The 20,738-nt window shown below is 34.3% G+C and overlaps 1 protein-coding gene across 12 annotated transcripts in view; it reads right to left on the bottom strand.

Moving 5' to 3' along the window:
* ctif (CBP80/20-dependent translation initiation factor) overlaps positions 1-20,356 on the bottom strand; it is a 129,957-nt gene extending 109,601 nt beyond the window's left edge. For all 12 annotated transcript variants that reach the window (XR_015519782.1, XR_015519781.1, XR_015519780.1 and 9 more), the window contains exon 1: positions 20,201-20,356. The gene's annotated coding sequence lies outside the window, so the exon portion shown is untranslated. The remainder of the gene's footprint in view (positions 1-20,200) is intronic.
* Between the last annotated feature and the right edge of the window lie 382 nt (positions 20,357-20,738).

The raw sequence follows: 20,738 nt of genomic DNA, 5'->3' as shown, positions 1-20,738 counted from the left end.
TTATGTTGTTTGCCGATACATCATGCTGATGTGATGATGCCAGTGTGTGGGCGTGTCTGTGAGCTCTTTGTTCAAACAGCTGTTGTCCATGGGTGTCACACACACACATGCACGCACACGCACGCACACACACACATGCACGCACACACACACACACACACACACGCACACACGCACACACACACACGTGGAGTATTTCACAGTCTACTGCTCCAGACACAAAGAGCAGACGCACAGCATCAGTCAGCCTCGGCCTCGCTCTGCTGTTCTGTCAGCCGGATCCTGTTTTGTTTCCACATTTACACACGCAGCCTTTCCAGACTCAACATATGCTGCTATTCATCTCTCCATCATACACACACACACTCGCTCACTCCTTCAGCTTCAGGGTTTTGGGCAATCTGATGCACTTCACACAGGCAGATATGGGGCTAAATGCAGAAGCAGAGGTGTAAACAAATGGCAGCAGCAGCACTGCTGATATCAGGACTGAGCAAAGATGAGTTTTCTGTCATCTTTTATTAATTAAGCCTAATAAGATGAAAGCACGATTCTAATATTTTTAAGAGTTTTCTTTCCTAACAAACATTTTGAAATTTTCATGTGTGCGCCTGTTTGCACAAAATATCAATTAAGAGCTGCTTTAAAAATAAATCCTTAAAAAAAGCTGAAGATTTTTAATTACTTTGTTTTTGCCACTAAAAAAAATTTGAAGTAAAAATTGTATTTTTTTTTTGCTAATTTTAAAGATGGCTAAATATTGATTCTTTTTGCTAACTTCTATTTAAATTTTATTTTCTTTATTTTGTTTTTATAAAAACGATTTATTGTTTGCTTAGTTATTTTAAAAGCTGGCTTAATGTATATTTTTATCTTTCTTTTATTTTAATTTTATTTTTTAAAGTTAATAAAAACAGTTTTATCTTGAAAACTTTATTTGAATTCCTTTATTTTTTTTATAAAAAATATTTTTTTAAAATCAATGGTTAGCTTATATAGTTTTAAAGGTGGCTAAATATTGATTTGTTTTTTTGCAATTTTTAATAAAAAAATTTTTTGTAAAAATATATTTTTATTTAATTGTTTGCTAAAGCATTTTAAAAGAGACTGAATATTGATTATCTTTCTTTAATTTTTTTTTCTTTTTTTTAAATAAAACAATTAAATTGGGAAACACATCCTAATTTTTCAATAGAAAATAAAAAAATTAATTAATTGCTTAATTGTTTAAAAGGCGTCTAAATATAGATTTTTTTTGCAACTTATTTTTATTTTATTTTCTTTAATTTTATAAATATACATTTATTGTTTGCTTAATTTAAAGCTGACTAAATGTTGATTTTATATTTCTTTAATGTCAATTTTCTTTTCTTTTATAAAAATTGAAAAAAAAGGTTGATTTAAATTAAAATACATTTCATTTAATGTTCTTTATTTTTCAAAAGAAAACACTTTACTTTTTTATTTAAATTTATTTAAATTTTTTTCTTCATTTTTAAAATAAAAATTCATTTATTAATTGTTTGCTTCATTTAAACGTGATCTAACTATTAATACTAAATAATAATAATAAAAATAATAATAATAATAATAAATATTTTTATTTAATATTTTTGTTTTATTTATTTTTTTAATTTTATTAAAGTTTTTTTAATTTGTTTGCTTCATTATTTAAAGGTGGCTAAATATAGATTTTTATCATTTTAATTTTGAATTTTATTTACCCTATTTTTAAATAGAAATATACATTTTTAATTCATTGCTTGCTTAATTGTTTTAAATATAGATTTTTATCTTTTATTAAAAAATAATTTAATAATAAAATAATTTAATTTGAAAAAACCTCATTTTAATTAAATTTTTTTTTATTAGAAAAAACTTTAATTAATCGTTTGCTTAATTGTTTTAAAGGTGGCTAAATATAGATTTTTTTGCAACTTATTTTAATTTTATTTCCTTAATTTTACTTTAATAAAGATACATTCATTAATTGTTTGCTTAATTATTTTAAAGGTGACTAAATATTGAGCGTTATCTTGCTTTTATTTTAATTTTCTTTTCATTTCTTTTCAAAATAGGTTGATTCAAATTAAAATACATTATTTAATTTTCTTTATTTTTCTATAGAAAACACTTTTTTAAATCAATTGTTTGCTTCATTATTTAAGTGTGGAAATTTTTTTTTAGCAACTTATTTTAATACATTTTTTGCATAAAAATATTTTTAATTGTTTGCTTCATTATTTAAAGGTGGCTAAATATAGATTTTTTGCTATTTTTTTATTTTACTTCTCACATTTTATATAAAAAAATATGTATATTTTTAATTAATTGTTTGCTTAATTATTTTAAATAAAGATTTTTCTTTTATTATTTTTGTATTTAAAAAAATACAATTAAAAAAAACAATGTTTCTTTATATTTTAATAGAAAATACATATTTTTGAATTAATTGTTTGCTTAATTGGGCAGCACAGTGGCCAATTTATGGCCAATTCAGTTTTTACAGACCATGCAAACAATTTTTTTCATTTTAAAAAGCTTAAGATGCACACAATTCATCTAAAGCGACACTCTTTATAGTATAAAGACACTCTTATAACACTTTTTTAACTTTCTATTCATCAATCTTGAAAAATAAGCATCACAAACAAATCATAAATGAATAGAAGTATTTCTGAATGATCATGAAGACGAGTGATCATGCTGAAAACCCAGCTTTAAATCACAGGAATGAATTGAAATGTCAAATGCATTCACAAAGAAACCTGGCATTTTAAAAGGCAATCATATTTCAGTCTTCTTGATCAAATAAAAGCTGTGTTTCTGCTGTATTTGGCTTGTCTGATGTGAAACGCTGACGTTTTGACACTGAGGTGAAGCGGCTTGTTAAGTATCAGCACATATTTCCTTCCCTGATGGATTTCAGGATCTGCAGCAGAAATGATGAAATCTAGAGTCTTAAACTGAAACAAAAATCAATCCCATCAGCAGAGTCCACTCTGTACCGTGTGTTCTGTTTGTTGAGCCATTTAACTCTCACTAACACCAGCGCAACAGGAAGGAGTTTCACCACAATTAAACACACATGGGCCAGAATTATTCTCAACAACTACTCAAAAAATTTCTTTGATTAGGCGTTATTTATGTGGATTTCCTTTCATTTATTTTTTCATTTTCTTTTATTCTATTAAAAATATTTATTTAATTGAAATGTATTGCATTTTAAAAATAAAATATTTTATTTCACTTTTTTTAATTTAATATATTTAAATTGAATTTTCAATTTCACATCAATTTTAGGAAAATGTTTTTTTCATTTGAATTTTATTTAATTAAACAATTATTTATTAACATTCATTTTATTTAAATGTTACTTTATTAACATATTTATTTAATTACTTTATTTCATTTCAATTCAACTGTTAAAATTCTATTTTATTAACATTTATATTTTTTATACTCGTCTTTGGATATAAAGACGAGTCTATAATGACCAACCTAAATTAAGAATTGAGCGCTAAACTCCTCAGACAAGCAAATTGTCAGCATTTATCAGTCGGATTGTGTGAAATAATGCTGCTCCGGAAAGTTTGTGCAGCAGATCTCCTGACATCACAGACACTGAGGAGTGATTGACAGCTGTGATTATGTCAGCTGGTTGTCAAGATGACACATTAGAGTTCCATCAGCATCAGTGCATCGCTAACAGCAGGAGTCAGTCAGTGTGTGTGTGTGTGTGTGTGTGTGTGTGTGTGTGTGTGTCTAAATGTCTGAGTGCAAGTGTGTGTGATTCCTCTGATGATACTACCCAATAACAATATCGCATATGGCATATTTTTCCTGTATTGTGCAGCCATAATCAAAAGCATTAGATGGTTTAGAGCAGTGTTTCTCAACTGGTGGGTCGTGACCCAAAAGTGGGTCGCAGGAACATTTTCAGTGGGTCGCGGAGTGTGTGGTCATAAAAAACCCAACAACAATTACATTTTTTATTGCTTTCTTTTTCTTTTTTTTTCTTTTTTTTTGCTTATACCGGACTAGGGTTGTAACGGTATGAATTTCTTACGGTATGATAATCGTCTAAAACAATACCACGGTTTGACGGTTTCGCGGTATACGGTATTAAATAGTCATTCTCATACCAAAGACCCTGAAAAGAATAAGAACACGTTTTCTGACTGAACAAAGGTTTTATTTCAACAAACTTTTGAAAGAACCATTTTAATAAAACTATAGAAGTCTTTTATAAAAATAAACTGAAAAATTTACCATTTTAATAAATTAAATTAGAAGGAATAAACAAGCAGGGTCTTTTAAGATTAGACAAAAATAAACTTAAACTGTCCTTCCTTATAAGCAGGATAAATGGGAGACCAAAAGTGCAATACCAAGTTTATGGATGTAAACATGTATTTAAAGCGTTGTTTTTTTCAGTCTAGGTTGTGATGAAGAAATGTAAGCATGTTGAGATTTTCAGGACTTAATCTTGACCGCTGAGGTGAGAGAATGTGTCCACTTGTACAATGAACAAATAAAAAAATAATAAATAATGTGTCAAAGTCCAAATAAACATGGTGCAAATCCTCAGTAAAAAATAGATATAAATATTTACTATACTATAAATAGTTACATAACAAAACTAGATTCAATATGGAACATCTTTAGGTTTTATGTGCCAGCATGGATATGGTTGTCTGTGAATATGGATTTGGATGTGGTTGTCTGCAATGCAGACAAACAGCTGCATCTTCATTTGCGTCTTTTGAAAACAGCAAGAGCAGCAGTTCGTCTTTGCTGTGTCACTGTTTTGTCATGTTTCTGTGCTGCTGTGCATGCAAAAGTACTTAGTATGAGAATTATTTCATGCAAAACTTTTTTTTTTTTGCGTTTTATTTAGCCGTGCATAAATGTATGCCTTTCTCTCATTCCGTGTTGTTCAAAAAGCTCATTGCTCCACAAACAAAAGTGAAACCTATGCTTATTGGTTGTGATATAGCGAGTTTGAACCAATCTGGGCATGGAGGAGGGACAATGCATCAATGTATCGTGTCTGGTTTGTCCGGAGACACAGTGACGGGCGTTTCTTTGTCAAATCAGCGTTGTCAAATTTTGATGACGTAACCGCACTGATTCCGGAGCCTCTGAAAGTCCGCAAATGTTATGTGATACAGCACTGGAAAGCTGAGATTCTCTTCTTTATGCCAATCTTTGAATTGTATGAATCGGATCAGCAGATCAAAAGTTATAAAACATTTAAGAGCAATACTTATTTTTAGCCGCAGGCGGCTGTCTCGGTCTTTAAGGGTTAAAACCGTTGATATGCAATTGTTCATGGTATGATAATCGTGCACGTTCAAATCGTGGTAGACCGTCATACCGGTATATTGTTACAACCCTATACCGGACTTTTATTTTGAAATTCGTGCGTAACAACCCTACAGTTTGAGATGTGAAATTTCATTTAATTAGTGCAACAAATATGTCGAAGCGCAAGCACGACCCCGAATATGTAAAGTATGGGTATATATATATATACATATATATATTGATGACAAAAAAGACTTAAAGCCTCAGTGTCATATGTAGTGAGGTGCTCCCTTTAGCAACCTTTAGAAACCAGAAAACATGTTTTATTAACAGTTTATTATTAACAGTTTTTGTCGTTTTTACTTTGTAATATTTCCATGATTTTTCCCATTTTGTTAAATGACAGCAATCAAATATTGTTTATTTGTAAGTCTTGGTGATTTTCTTATGATTTATCTGTCACTTTTGTTTATGTTGACACAAATACAAATTAAGTATTTATGATGGCTTACTTAAACTGTATTATAGTTCCTAAAAATTTGGGTCGCGGCTTGATGACCATGTAAAAATGTGGGTCCCATGGCCAAACCAGTTGAGAACCCCTGGTTTAGAGCAATTACAAAATGTGGAATTTAATTAAATACACATGCACTGCCAGATTAAAGTGTAATTATGATGAATAAATAAATAATATTAAAAATAAAATTATTTGTATAATAATACATAGTATTAATATTAAAAATAATATAAATAAATAATTTATATAAACTCAAGTTTAATTAAAATAAATAAATAAATACATAAAATACAATCATTTGTATAAAAATATATATAATAATAATAATATTAGTAACAATAAAAAATATTATTAAACAAAAACTTTGCAGGGAAGATCATCTAAAATGTCAATTCTGTCTTCATTAAATCAGTAAGGCCTAATCCCAATTCTATTTTTATACCCATGCCCTTCCCCTTGGCCCTTGAAACAGAGTGTGAAGGGGAAGGGTTTCAAAACGTTTCCCTAAGAATTAGGATAGCACTACAGCTCCTGCACACGTCATCAGATGTCATCGCGATCTCTTTATATAAAAATCAGATGATGGTGACTGCTGTAGTTATACAGAGTTATCCAGTTGTGTTACTATTTAGTATTTATCTTCAGGAAATCACTAAAGGCATATAATATGTTATCATAACGTTCTAATGTGGCAATGAGATCATATACTGTGCATTTACACAGTGGCCATATTCATCTATTCATCTAAACACATGAAAACAACATTATAGCAGACACTGTAAAAGCTCATTCTCAGCCACCAGACTTTTCTGACAGGGTATTCGAGTGTGATTGAGTGTCAGAATTTAGCAGGACTGATGTAAAGGAGGTATGATTATGGATTATAGATTGCAAAATTTAGCGGTTTTGATTTTAGCTTTTTTTTTTTTACGGTAATACATGAAGGTGGTGATGAATATATTAAAACTTGTTTGTTTGTTGTAAAAAATCGTAATAACGACAAAAAACTACTAATTTGTGGATCTCCTGGCTTCCTGGTTCAGCAATACTGCCGCTGTGGATGGTGTATTCTAATAAATTCTTACCCCTTGGTTTCAAGTGTGGTCTTGAAAAATCTCTGCTTGAAGGGCTATCTAGCCCTTCCCCTTACGCCTTCAAGCTAAAGAGAATTGGGACACCCCTACCCCTTCACGTGAACGCGCAAAACGAAGGGTAGGGGAAGGGATAAGGGGTAGAATTGGGATTGGGGCTAAATAAACTACATATACTAAATGTGTATAAAAAAATACATGCTTCATTATTTAAACAAAAAATGCTGTCTTCAAAATGAAATGACTGATTATTTAAAGAACAATTTTCTAAAATTTTAATCTGTTTAAACATTTATTTATATATATATATATATATATATATATATATATATACACACACACACACACATATATATATATACACACATATATATATACACACACATATACATATTTATTTAGAGATTTGAATTTCTTTAAATATTTTTAAATACACAACATATAAACAAAATTAATTGTTACGTTAAAAATAATAAAATTAAAATATGATTATAAATACAATATAATATAATATAATATAATATCATATAATATAATTAAAATATAATATAATATAATAAACTGCAGTATAATATAATATAGTTTTCCAGAGATGGGTTGCAGCTGCGTAAAAAATGTGCTGGATAAGTTGGTGGTTCACTCCGCTGTGGCGACCCCAGATTAATAAAGGGACTAAGGCGACAAGAAAATAAACGAATGAATAATATAATATAATATAATATAATATAATATAATATAATATAATATAATATAATATAATATAATATAATATAATATAATATAATATAGAAAACAAAGTACATCAAAGTTGAAAAAAACACCATTTATATTAGTGAGATTATATTTATTTACCCATGCAGGTATATCATAAGGACCTACGTATGGTTGGGTTTATAAAATCAGATCTGCTGAGTGGCCAAATAGTTTGGGGAAAAAAAAAAAAACTCAAATAATCCACTATTTCAGAGAGCAAAGATCTCTTTTAGTCTCACTGAGTTCCAGAGGTCTTTGACCCCAAGAAATGAGTTTTACATCAGTAAACTAAAGGCCAACAAACACCAGAACAAAAGACACAGTAGATCTATTGTTAAGTTGTAGAGCAGAAGCTCAGCTAGAACAACAATAGCAAACTTACACTCCAAATACAACTAATCAGTGCACACACTAACTATATAGGGCGGCGTGATACTGGGAAAACATGCAATGCTGTTTTGCTGTTGATTATTACTTAAAGGGTATTTCTTATGTTTTTTTTTATTATGAAATGAGATTTGTCTCTCAATAAAACTACAAAAGTCTCATTATATTCTGATATTTACTGTATAAGCAGATAAGCACCAATATAAGCGTTCAACAAGTTAACCAAAGTGATTTTCAAAATTTCAGTTTAACTCAAGTGCATAGGTTTGCTCTTGACATTTGTGGGGACCTATGAATCCCAAAGCCCAGTCCAGGTTAATGTTGACAGCATGTTTTTTTTGGTTAAAGTGAATTGAATTATTGGTGGGGACATATCAATAGTATGTGATTATTGGTGGGAACATGTCCCCACCATCCATGGCAATTTTCAACTAAAAAAGTTCAACTAATCTAGTCTCTAAACTCTGAAAGTGTGAGCAAACAACATCAATTCTAAACAAATCAGCAGAGGAGGCTCCAAACAAAAGCAGATCATGTACTGTAGTGTATAGTGTACAATGAACAGCCTGCCATTCACAACAATACAACGTCAAATGCATTCATTTGCCCTCAAGGTTACTGTGGTCAGCAGCACGTGTTCAACTTCAAACTACTTATTTAAAACGAGCTGAAACACAATTCATGACATTTTTGTGTTGACAACTTAATGGTTTTATGTTCAATCCACTTAAATGTGTTAAGACCAATGAACTTATCTGATTTGTGTTGAGACAAGGTAAGTAATTGTGTGGTACCCTGTGTTTTGACAGCGCATGCTTATGTTTTACATGCATTTAAACTTCTCGCTGGTAAGTTTAGAATATCTGGAGTTTTATTTTTAACCACTTTAGAACACTGTATTCTATTCTTTCGTTTCCATGGCAACATATTGAACTTTAATTATGTAGAGCTGCTGATTTGAAATGCGGAAGCTGCATTCTAAACTCTGTACATTCTAAATACCATATTGAGGTCTAGAAGGGATACAGCTGAGGACACACATCAATATAGCATGATTTTTGTTACACTGTACTACAATAATTAATATTTATACTTTACTGTAAGGGGTGGGTTTAGGGCTGGGGTAGGTGTAGATGTAAAAAAAAAATACAATTTAAGGGGAAATTTAATAATATGAATAATGCTTGGTGTAATTACTGTTTACTTTACTGTAATTGTTGGGGTGAGAATAGATGTTAATAAAATACAATTTAATGGATAATTTAATAAACAATTTGAATAATACTCTGTATAACTACTGTTTTACAATACTGTGAAGATTGGGGTGGGGATAGACATTAATAAAAATACAAATTAATGGGTAATTTAATAAATAATATGAATAACACTTGGTGTAATTACTGTTTTACATTACTGTGAGGGTTGGGGTGGGAACAAGCGTTAATACAAAACAACATGGGTAATTTATTAAATAAGATGAATAGTACTCTATAATTACTGCTTTTACATTACTGTGAAGATTGGGGTGGGGATAGACATTAATAAAATACAACTTATTGGTTATTTATTAAATAATATGAATAACACTTGGCATAATTACAGATTTTACTTTACTGTGAAGATTGGGGTGGGGACAGACATAGCAAAATACAATTTAATTGGTAATTTAATAAATAATATGAATAGTACTAGGTGAAATTACTGTTTTACTGTGACAGTTGGGGCAGGAATATATGTTAATAAAATACAATTTAATGAATAATTTAATAAATATTATGAATAATACAGTAATATCAATAATAATGTATAATTACTGTAAAATACTTTATGAATAATACTGTATAATTAGTGTTTTTACATTACTGTGACAGTTAGGTTTAGGGTTGGTAGTTGTTAATAAAATACAATCAATGGATAATTTAATAAATAATATACTGTATATAATTCTCGTTAACCTCCAGCAATAGCTGTATCCCTTATAGAAACAACATATGGAACTGTACAGCTCAAAGGGTTTAAATTAATAATAAAAGACAACACAATACCATTGAAGACAAAATTATGAGCCCTACTGCAAGTTTTTTTTTTTATTCAAATATTACCCAAGTTCAAAATATTTCCTACTTTTCTTCTAAATAGTCATATTTCTTTTAGTGTTGGATATTATGTATATTTTTTAGTGTGTAAAAACTGCTACAGTCAATTTTTAGCCTATGTTCTGTCATCATCAAGACTAAAAAAAAAACAGCTATTGGAAAAAAATAGGATTAAAATGTCTTTTAAAAAACTTCTTTCTATTAAACAGCACTTGCTAATATTTGAAAAAAACATTAATAATGTTGTCTTCCACTATTCTATGCCAGTTTTTGTGTCTAATTCAATCTGCTACTTTCTAATTCTTTAAAAAAGTTTATTAATTTCCAAGTCTTTTCAGTGAGTATTTATTCAATAATAACAATCTCAATACGATATGGATTCAGGATTGGATGTACTGCCTAAATCTGCTTAAATAATTGAGAAGATTCAAGATCACAATTATTTCATAAATCACTAGTAACATTACAATACACTACAATGTTCTTTTAGTATAAAACAAGCACAATAATATGAAAATGACACTACATTACATTTAGTCATTTAGCAGACGCTTTAATCCAAAGCGACTTACAAATGAGCACAAGGAAGCAATTTACACAACTATAAGAGCAACAATGAATAAGTGCTGTAGGCAAGTTCCAGGTATGTAAAGTTTAAGAAGCAAAACATTAGTATTTATTTATTTATTTATTTTTTTTGTAATACAATTTGCGGTGGAGCCAGAGAGGCAATTGCAGATTAGAAAGGAAAGTGGAGACTAAATAGTTGAGTTTTTAGTCGTTTCTTGAAGACAGCGAGTGATTCTGCCGTTCTGATGCAGTTAGGGAGTTCATTCCACCAACTGGGCAGATTGAATGCGAGAGTTCGGGAAAGTGATTTCTTCCCTCTTTGGGATGGAACCACGAGGCGATGTTCATTCACAGAACGCAAGTTTCTGGAGGGCACATACATCTGCAGAAGTGAGAGCAGATAAGAAGGAGCAAGGCCAGAAGTCACTTTGTAGGCAAACATCAGAGCTTTGAATTTGATGCGAGCAGCAACTGGCAGCCAGTGCAAACGGATGAGCAGCGGAGTGACATGTGCTCTTTTAGATTCATTAAAGACCACTCGTGCTGCTGCAGTCTGAAGCAGCTGAAGTGATGAACAAGCAAAATATAAAACGACCACAGACAAAATATGAAACGACCACAGACTATTAACTACAAGCCCACAAAACTCAATCACAGCTACACACACACACACACACCAGTCTGTACCTCTCAATATCTCTCACAAACATTCACTCACACACACAATGTGATTTGAACCCCAATGCAGTGTCAGATCCTGCAGCTCTGATTGGTTGATGGAACAGGAAGTGAATGCATTCCAACTCACACAACATCTCAAACAACCAATGGAAAGCACCGGCAGCATCAAACTCAACCAATCAGAATCTCAGTTCCCAATGAGGGCAGCAGTGATTGGATAAACAATGGTGTTTGTCTGGAAACAGCCCTATCAGCACTGTCACATGTGACACAAAGAAAGAGCCTCTTGTCAAAGAAGAGATTTTATACAGCGAGAGCTGAAATTACAGGACTGACCTGAGGACCTGAACCTAAACTGGCACACTCAGAAGAAGCATAATATTAATATTAAATCATAAAAAGGGGTAAACTTTATGCCATTTAACAGTCCAAAATGGGGAAAAAAATGTTTTTACTCTTTGATAGTCAAAGTTCTGGAAAAACTGATGTAAGATGCTCTCAGAGAGGCACATGCTTGTGCAGACCAAGCGGCAACCTCCCGCTCTCCCTCAGGAAGCCAATACGGAAGTAACTAAAACTGCAATTCATGGGAAATTCCGCTAGTCTTGGCCGCTCCTGGCTCCAAAACAGAGCAAATTTCAATTGAGCCCACTGTTAGAAAGGCCAACTTTACAGCAGAAAAAAAGGTGTTTACAGCCTGCTACAAAAAAAGATTTTGTTTAATACAGCTAATATTACCCTTCATGACAACTGTGAGGGGGGTGAATTTTTTTATAACTCATTCGTTTCCTTTATATTAAGTTATATTAAGTTTGCATAATTAAGGGCGTGGCCACTTGAGTGACAGCTAGGTCTCGCTGGTCGCCGTCACGTCACCTCAGCTGAATCCTGCAGATTAGCCACTGAACTCGGCATATTTATCGTATTTCTGTGTTGTTTTATGTGGTTTTACACAGTCAACTGCCTTTTGGACTTGTTTCCCACAATTATTAGATGGCATGGCATGCTGAGGGCACTTAATTGTGCTCACAAACCATTCACGTGGCCTCCGTTTCCCATGTGAGTAAAGTTATATACTTAGATACCATCTCTGTACATGTATTTGTTTAAGATCATTTATCGTTTATATTTATATTTAGAGCTGTAATGCACTCCAGAATCTGACGAATTGATTAGCTGTAGGCTCTAGATCAGTCATCTGAAGCGTTGTCATACAGTGTTATGCTGGATTTTATCAATAGTCTTACAGTAACTAACACAGACTATATCTGAAGTGTTTGGGTGTAAATCGCGTTTTCCTCCTGTTGAAAAACGTCATAAGAACAATGTTTAGTGGCTCAATGTATTACAGCAGTGTTTTTAAAAGTCTAAACACTTTATTGATATAGTGTACAACCAAGCACAAGTGGTCAGAACACAAACGAGTCGCAGGTGATAAAGTATTAAGCGTTCTCCCAAAGTAAAGTGTGTCTGAACCAGGTCCAAGCTAAATGCTAGCAGATGTCTGTAGCTCCGCCCACTCTCCGCCTTTTTGCCCTTGTTTGGTATCCCGCCGTGGGTGTGATGACGCGTGACCAAAATGGCGACGGTTGGCCACGCCTACTTGTGGCTTCTTTTGCGCTCTTCAGAAACCTATGGGTGACGTCACGGACACTACGTCCATATATTTTACAGTCTATGGTGCAGACACGTCTCACTCCTCACACACACATACCTTGAGAATTCCACTGATGTATATGACAGCTCAAATCATATGCATTCCAATTACATCACCAAAAACAAACACAGACTACAAAACTATGTTGATTTAAAGCAAAAATCACTTTTATAAGGGTATGAACTAAGGGTGTCACGATCCTCCAAATCCTCAAATCGATTACATTTTCGATTCTAAAGGCACGATTTGATTCGATTTTCGATTATGAATAATTAATTAATTAATGACCAATTAATTATTTGTAGCCTACCGTTTAAACTACCTGACCTGCATGGTCTTTGTTTTACCCATAAACAAATCATACAGTAAATGAATAAAGGCAAGATACACACATAATTACCACCTGTCAATCACTTTTTCTGCGGGACTCGTGAATAGGCAGTGATCTGTGTCGTTATAATGGCGTCGGTAAAAAAGACGCACAGTCAACAGGAACCAGCCAACAGTATCTGAGGTGTTCGCTAAAATGACTAAGTACAAGTGAGTGAAAGATTGAAGCAGTCCTCTGACTGCCTGGACCTGCTGTCTCGAGCGCATGGCTGTGTGTGCGTCTGTGTCTGTGTGGTCACGTGATGTGCCTTTTCAGAGGTAGAGAGGAAGGAGGGCTGCTCAGAAATGCTACACGCCACTGTGGATGTCAAATCGTTGTCGTTCTAAAATGCCATTTAAAAACAAAGACAGTGTAAACAGGGCCTGAGTGTGTACTTTTCGCGAGCGGATTTGCAACGGGGGCGGAGGATCGCGATGCCGGTGTTGTCTATGGGACGAACCGTACGTAATACGTACATAGCAGAGCTTGCAAAACTGTGTTTTTTTTGTCGACAACACGAACGTTGTCAACATAACTCACTGGAAATCCAAAATGCTTCCACACCGGCGACTTCATTGAAAGAGGAGAGGGTTTAAGTTCTCTCGACGGGTCTCCTGCTTCTGCAGTTTAACAAGCACTTCAACAAGCCTGTTTTTTTACCCGCTTTCAAGCCAAGCTGACGTGACATGGGGGCGTGGCAGCATCGACGATTCTATTTTTTGATTCGATAATCGAAATTGAGCATAAATTTAGATCGATTTTGATTAAAAATCGAAATCGTGACACCCCTAGTATGAACACAGTTGTGTGTGAATATATCCAGCCTCTTCTGGTAAAAATGTATTGATTCTATTATTTAGACTCACAGATTACACTTCTTAAAAACTGCACCAATAATCTCCTCATATTATTCATTCATTCATTTTCCTTCAGCTTAGTCCCTTACTTATCAGGGGTTGCCACAGAGGAATGAACCAAGCGGCTGCTTAGAGCCCTGCCGCCACTAGTGGGCCCCCTCAACTAGCTAGCAATGCAAGGCGTTTCTTGCTGAAATAATTTTTATTTGCAATTTACAATTATTTTCCATTGACAGTGCTTTAGTACTTGAACATTTATCATAACCAAATCACTACTTAATTTAAAATTGAACTTGCTTTTGTGTAAAAGTTATGTGATCAACAGGAAGCTCGCAGCATCTCATTTCTCATATGCGCTCTGTGTTCTCGCAGCGAGTTTCTTCTTTCATGGAAACCTGCAAGACCGACCGGTCACCACAAGAATGCGAGCATGTGCACGGACACAGCCATGGCCTCTGCTTCATTGCCTGCCTTTATATACCTGATTTATTTTGAAAATTGGACCGCAAAAATGAAATGAAACTAACATTCTTCTTTAGGCTGATTTATACTTCTGCGTCAAACGCACGCAGAGCCCCTCGCCGTACCCTTCAGCGTCACTGACGTGCACCTCTCAAAAAATGTAACTACACGTCGCACCGACACGTAGCACAAGATCTGTCATGGGTCGGCTTGGTAGCGCTGACAAGTCTGGGCGGGACCGAGAGTCGCGTGAGCCCGATGGAGCGATTGTTTACAAGTGTGGAGTCCCGTGAAGGAGCTCCGGATGGAAAGTTTTGTTTTGGGTTTACCTCATAGTTAAAGTTGTTGCATGTCTGCCGAGTTTGAGCCACTTGTACATCCAGGAAGTGTTCAGGAAAAGCAAAACAGGAGCGAAGAAACTCGACACAGAGGAACATTTACACCTCACTGCCAACTAACGTTTAGGAAGTGTTAATGCAGACCAACAGAGACAGCGCGCAGAAGTATAAATGCACAGCTACACACGTTGCATGCGTTGTGGGTTACGCCGGTCACTTGACGCAGAAGTATAAACCAGGCTTTAGACGTAGAAAAACTGAGGGGGAACAAATATGACAAGAGGAGACAAGCACAAAATCATTTTTAGCATCACTTTTAAGTGCTAACGATGATGTTAAAGATATAAACTAGTAGCACATTTATTGAAAATTACAGATTAGTAAACGTCATCTAATTATAATAAATATTTTATTTTTTCTTGGTTTTACAGACCCGTTTTTAGTCTAAAATGCATTTTACTGACAATACACACTGGTAATATTTTTTTCCTGAGACATGTTTATAAAAGTTATGTTCTAATTGAATTATTCATTCATTGTCTTAGCGGCTTAGTCCCTTTATTAATCTCGCCACAGCCACCAACTTATCCAGCACATTTTTACACAGCGGATCTCTGGGAAAAAAATCGCAACCCATCTCTGGGAAACACTACGGACAATTTAGCCTACTCTGTGTCTTTGGACTGTGGGGGAAAACGGAGCACCCCACACAAACGCAGGGAGAACATGCAAACTCGACACAGAAACACCAACTGACCCAGCTGAGGCTCAAACCTGCCACCCATCGACCTTCTTGCTGTGAGGCGACAGCACTACCTACTGCGCCACTGCGTCGCCTCTAAGTGAATTAATCATAGTTTAATATAAGCTCAAATGTAAGGAACAGGGAAGGAGACTGAAGAAATATTAATGTTTGTGTTTGGGTATCAACATTAACCCAGTATTTGTTGCTTCCCTTTTTCTATGTTTTTTTTTTACTTTACATTATTTGTTCATTGATTTTCTTACTTATGAATCAATCTTTGCATTAATGTTAATTGTTTTGTTGTTGTTGTTGTTTTTGTGTGTGTTTATAATAAGTTCAGAATGTATATTTTATTACCAAGTAGTGCATTTTCTCACTTTTGGCTAATTATTGTTCATTGTTGTTTCATTGCAGAAATTTTACATTTGGAATTTATTAAAACAAACAAACAAACAAACAAACAAAAAACTCAATGTGGAATCTTTTATAAAACAAAAATTTTATGTTTGCTAAATAAAAAAAAAGTGTTTTAAACACTCTAGAAGAATGCAAAGTAGGAATCGCTGGTCGCTTCACTAAAGTTTAATTCTTTATTTTTGACGCTGCTAGTTGACAAAAACAGTGGCTGTTTCTCAATATGCGTTCTTCAGCAGTCTTGCGTCCTCGTGTTCTCTTGCAACGTCATCATCAGCTGCCTAAGTTCAGTTCCAATACTCAAGACCGCAAGTACGGAGGACGCGTGAAACTTCCCGGATGTGTTCTTGATATCGAGGACACACCGATGCAGACTTGAGCATCGAACTCGCTCTGGAAGTCCCAGAAGTCATTGCGACTGTAGGTGGGAAGCGCAGCATTTTATCTAGATTACTTATTAAAGTTCAGAGATATTTACCTCAGGAGTTTCCCTAAATGAAACGGTGAAAGTAAACATTACCATGGACATCGTAATAAAGGAATAAACACATTAAAGGTGTTTGTTTGCTGAAATTCGTATTAATTTCTGTTTTATTTATATTGTGCAACATATATTTATAATGTTTTTATGCAAAGTATATATTTTGAAGAAGGGGGAAACAATAAATCGTTGTATGAATGCTGTAATGTTTAAATAATTTCCATTTAAAATCAGGAAGAACGCAGCATCCCATTTCTCAAAGGACGCGTTCTCTGCCCTCGCGATCCCCTGAGTTCGTTCTTCTGAGGACACCTGGCAAGACCGGTCTCCACAAGAACACAAGTCTGTTCTCTGCGCTCTTAGAATTGAGAAACAGCAAGTGCTGTTTTAAAATGTCCAAATCATTCAGACAGTTGTTTAGTATAAGAAATCAGGCTTTACTTTTTTGTTTCATTGATTGTATTTGATAAGCAACAAAATCATTGTGGAGCGGTTTGCTAAATTATTTCCTCAAATGTACAGGCCCAGCCCTGAGCACAACAAAAATGTTTCTGAAGACAATCACCTACTGCACCTTTAAATAAACAAATATAAAACCAACTGTACCTCACCACATTGTACACAGTCAATTAAATAGTGCTAATGTTGTTTTAAAGTCACACTTACATGCTAATTCAGACCAAATATTCAAAGTAGCATGGAAAACATATAGGGGCCGTTAAGTAAACAAATGTGCAAATATAAAACCCGACATTACCTCACTACATTGTTCAGTCAATTAAATTGTGCTAATGTTGTTTGGAAGCCACACTTGATGCAACTTCAGACTCAATATCGAACATAAAACTAACTTTACCTCACTACATTGTTCACAGAAATTTAAATGAATGTTGTTTTGAAGTCATGTCTACATGCTAATTCATACCGAATATTCAAAGTAGGATGGCAAACAATATAGGGACAGTTAAATAAACGAATATAAAACCACCTTTACCTCACTACCCTGTTCACAGTCAAGGAAATAGTGCTAATGTTGTTTTGAAGCCACACTTAATGCAATTTCAGGCTCAATATCGAATATAAAACTAACTTTACCTCAATACATTGTTCACAGCCAATTAAATAGTGCTAATGTTGTTTTAAAGTCACACCTACATGCTACTTCAGACTCAATATTCAAAGTAGCATGGAAAACAATATAGGGATTGTTAAATGAACGAATATAAAACTAACTGTACCTCGATTCACTGTTCACAGTCAGTTAAATAGTGCTAATGTTGTTTTGAAATCACATTTGATGCAATTTCAGACTCAATATCGAACATAAAACTAACTTTACCTCAATACATTGATCACAGTCATTTAAATGAATGTTGTTTTGAAGTCATATCTACATGCTAATTCATACCGAATATTTAAAGTAGGATGGCAAACAATATAGGGACAGTTAAATAAACAAATATAAAACCACCTTTACCTCACTACACTGTTCACAGTCAATGAATTAGTGCTAATGTTGTTTTGAAGTCACAATTGATGCAATTTCAGACTTAATATTGAACATAAAACCAACTTTACCTCACTACATTGTTCACAAAAGGCATGGGCGATATCCAAACTTTGATACCGTCAAACCTCCTCCCTATTTTACCTAGGTATACGGCATTACTGTGCATGAGAAAAACAATTATGATGCAAGGCTCAGACTTGGTCCAATCATTTATAACTCTCCGTGCGGTACAACAAATTCAGTCACCAAAGAGGGAACATCACTGAAAAACTGACATCACTGTCTCTCCCTCTCCGCTTCACACACATTGTTCACAGTCAATGAAAGTGCGCTAATGTTGTTTTGAAGTCACACTTACATGCGAATTCAGACAGAATATTCAAAGTAGCATGGAAAACAATATAAGTACCGTTTAATGAACGAATATAAAGCTAACTTTACCTCAAAACATTGTTCACAGTCAATTAAATATCCTCATGTTGTTTTGAAGCCACACTTAATGCAATTTCAGGCTCAATATCGAATATAAAACTAACTTTACCTCAATACATTGTTCACAGCCAATTAAATAGTGCTAATGTTGTTTTGAAGTCACACCTACATGCTACTTCAGACTCAATATTCAAAGTAGCATGGAAAACAATTTAGGGATTGTTAAATGAACGAATGAATGAATGAATAAAAAACTAACCTCGATACACCGTTCACAGTCAGTTAAAATGTGCTAATGTTGTTTTGAAATCACATTTGATGCAATTTCAGACTCAATATCGAACATAAAACTAACTTTACCTCAATACGTTGATCACAGTCATTTAAATGAATGTTGTTTTGAAGTCATATCTACATGCTAATTCATACCGAATATTCAAAGTAGGATGGCAAACAATATAGGGACAGTTTAATAAACAAATATAAAACCACCTTTACCTCACTATACTGTTCACAGTCAATGAAATAGTGCTAATGTTGTTTTGAAGTCACAATTGATGCAATTTCAGACTTAATGTCGAACATAAAACTAACTTTACCTCAATACATTGATCACAGTCATTTAAATGAATGTTGTTTTGAAGTCATATCTACATGCTAATTCTTACTGAATATTCAAAGTAGGATGGCAAACAATATAGGGACAGTTAAATAAACTAATATAAAACCACCTTTACCTCACTACACTGTTCACAGTCAAAGAAATAGTGCTAATGTTGTTTTGAAGTCACACTTGATGCAATTTCAGACTTAATATTGAATATAAAACCAAGTTTACCTCAATACTTTGTTCAATTAATGAAATAGTGCTGATGTTGTTTTCGAAGTAACACTTACATGCGAGTTTACCCAATACCCAAAGTAACGTGGTAAACAATATAGTGACTATCTCACAATTTGTCACTGTTTAAAAATGAACGAATGTGCACATATAAAACCAATTTTAGCTCAATGAAGCAGCAGAGGAAGAAGATCAGAGCTCTATAACTGCATACAGACATCTGTGTTTGTATGTGAGTGTGTTTATGGCCTTGCCCGAGTCTGATGCAACCAGCGGAGATCGATATGATATCAGACCGGTAATACAGTGTCCAGTACCGGTCAGCAAGAACACAGCTCTGCATGAGACTGCAATTAACTCATCAAGAGGATATTTATTCATTTATAAACACCAACGCATCCCAGACCACTTACTACTAGTCACACATTCACAGAGGATTCTCCACAAAAACACAGCAGCATTGTGTCTGTTCCCTATTTTGCTTTCCGCAGTGAAACAAAAAACCAGACGGAATCTGAGCTGTCAATCAGAGCGTCATCTGATCAAAGCGCCGACACATCACACAGATAGAACGCATCGAACAACAAAAGAAGATACAAAGTTGCGGATCACACGAGTGTGTTCAGTGTTCAGCGTGTCCATCCGGCCGCAGTCAGTAAACACACCCTATCAACCGGCCCGTACTCACCGGAGATCTGCGGTCGGGCCTGCGGGGATCGCCGGGAGTCCTGCGGGGTTAAATCCGCCCGTTCATGAGTGTTTCCCGCGGACAGAGAGGCGTCCGGGAGGGAGAGATTAGCCTGCGTCCCTCACACACAGACGCATACACACAGACTCAACTCGCAGGGATGAGAATGCAGGAATGTGACGTTTAGTCCGGTTTGCTGACAGGACACGCGCACGTGGCAACCGAGGATTGTGGGAAATGGAGTTTAAAGAGACGAGGTGTTTATAAGGAATGCCATGTCGAATGGATATATGCTGTGCTGTAGCCTATTTTTTCCTTCGTTAAAGGGATTGTTCGACCCAAAATTAAAATGTACTCTCCTTCAAGTGTTTCCAACTGCTGGAAATCTGTTACCGTTAACTTCCATAGTAGGAAAAACAAATGCGATGGAAGCTTTCTTCAAACTATCTTCTTTTGTGTTCATCAGACTATAGAAACTCATGAAGTTTTAGAACAAGGAAAGGGGGAGTAAATGATAACAGAATCCTTCTTAGGGGGG

Source organism: Danio rerio, chromosome 21, assembly GCF_052040795.2.
Source record: "Danio rerio strain M-AB ecotype USA chromosome 21, GRCz13ab, whole genome shotgun sequence".
Lineage (NCBI taxonomy): Eukaryota > Metazoa > Chordata > Actinopteri > Cypriniformes > Danionidae > Danio > Danio rerio.
Note: the sequence above shows the minus strand (reverse complement) of the source record. Positions and strands in the feature narration are given on the sequence as shown.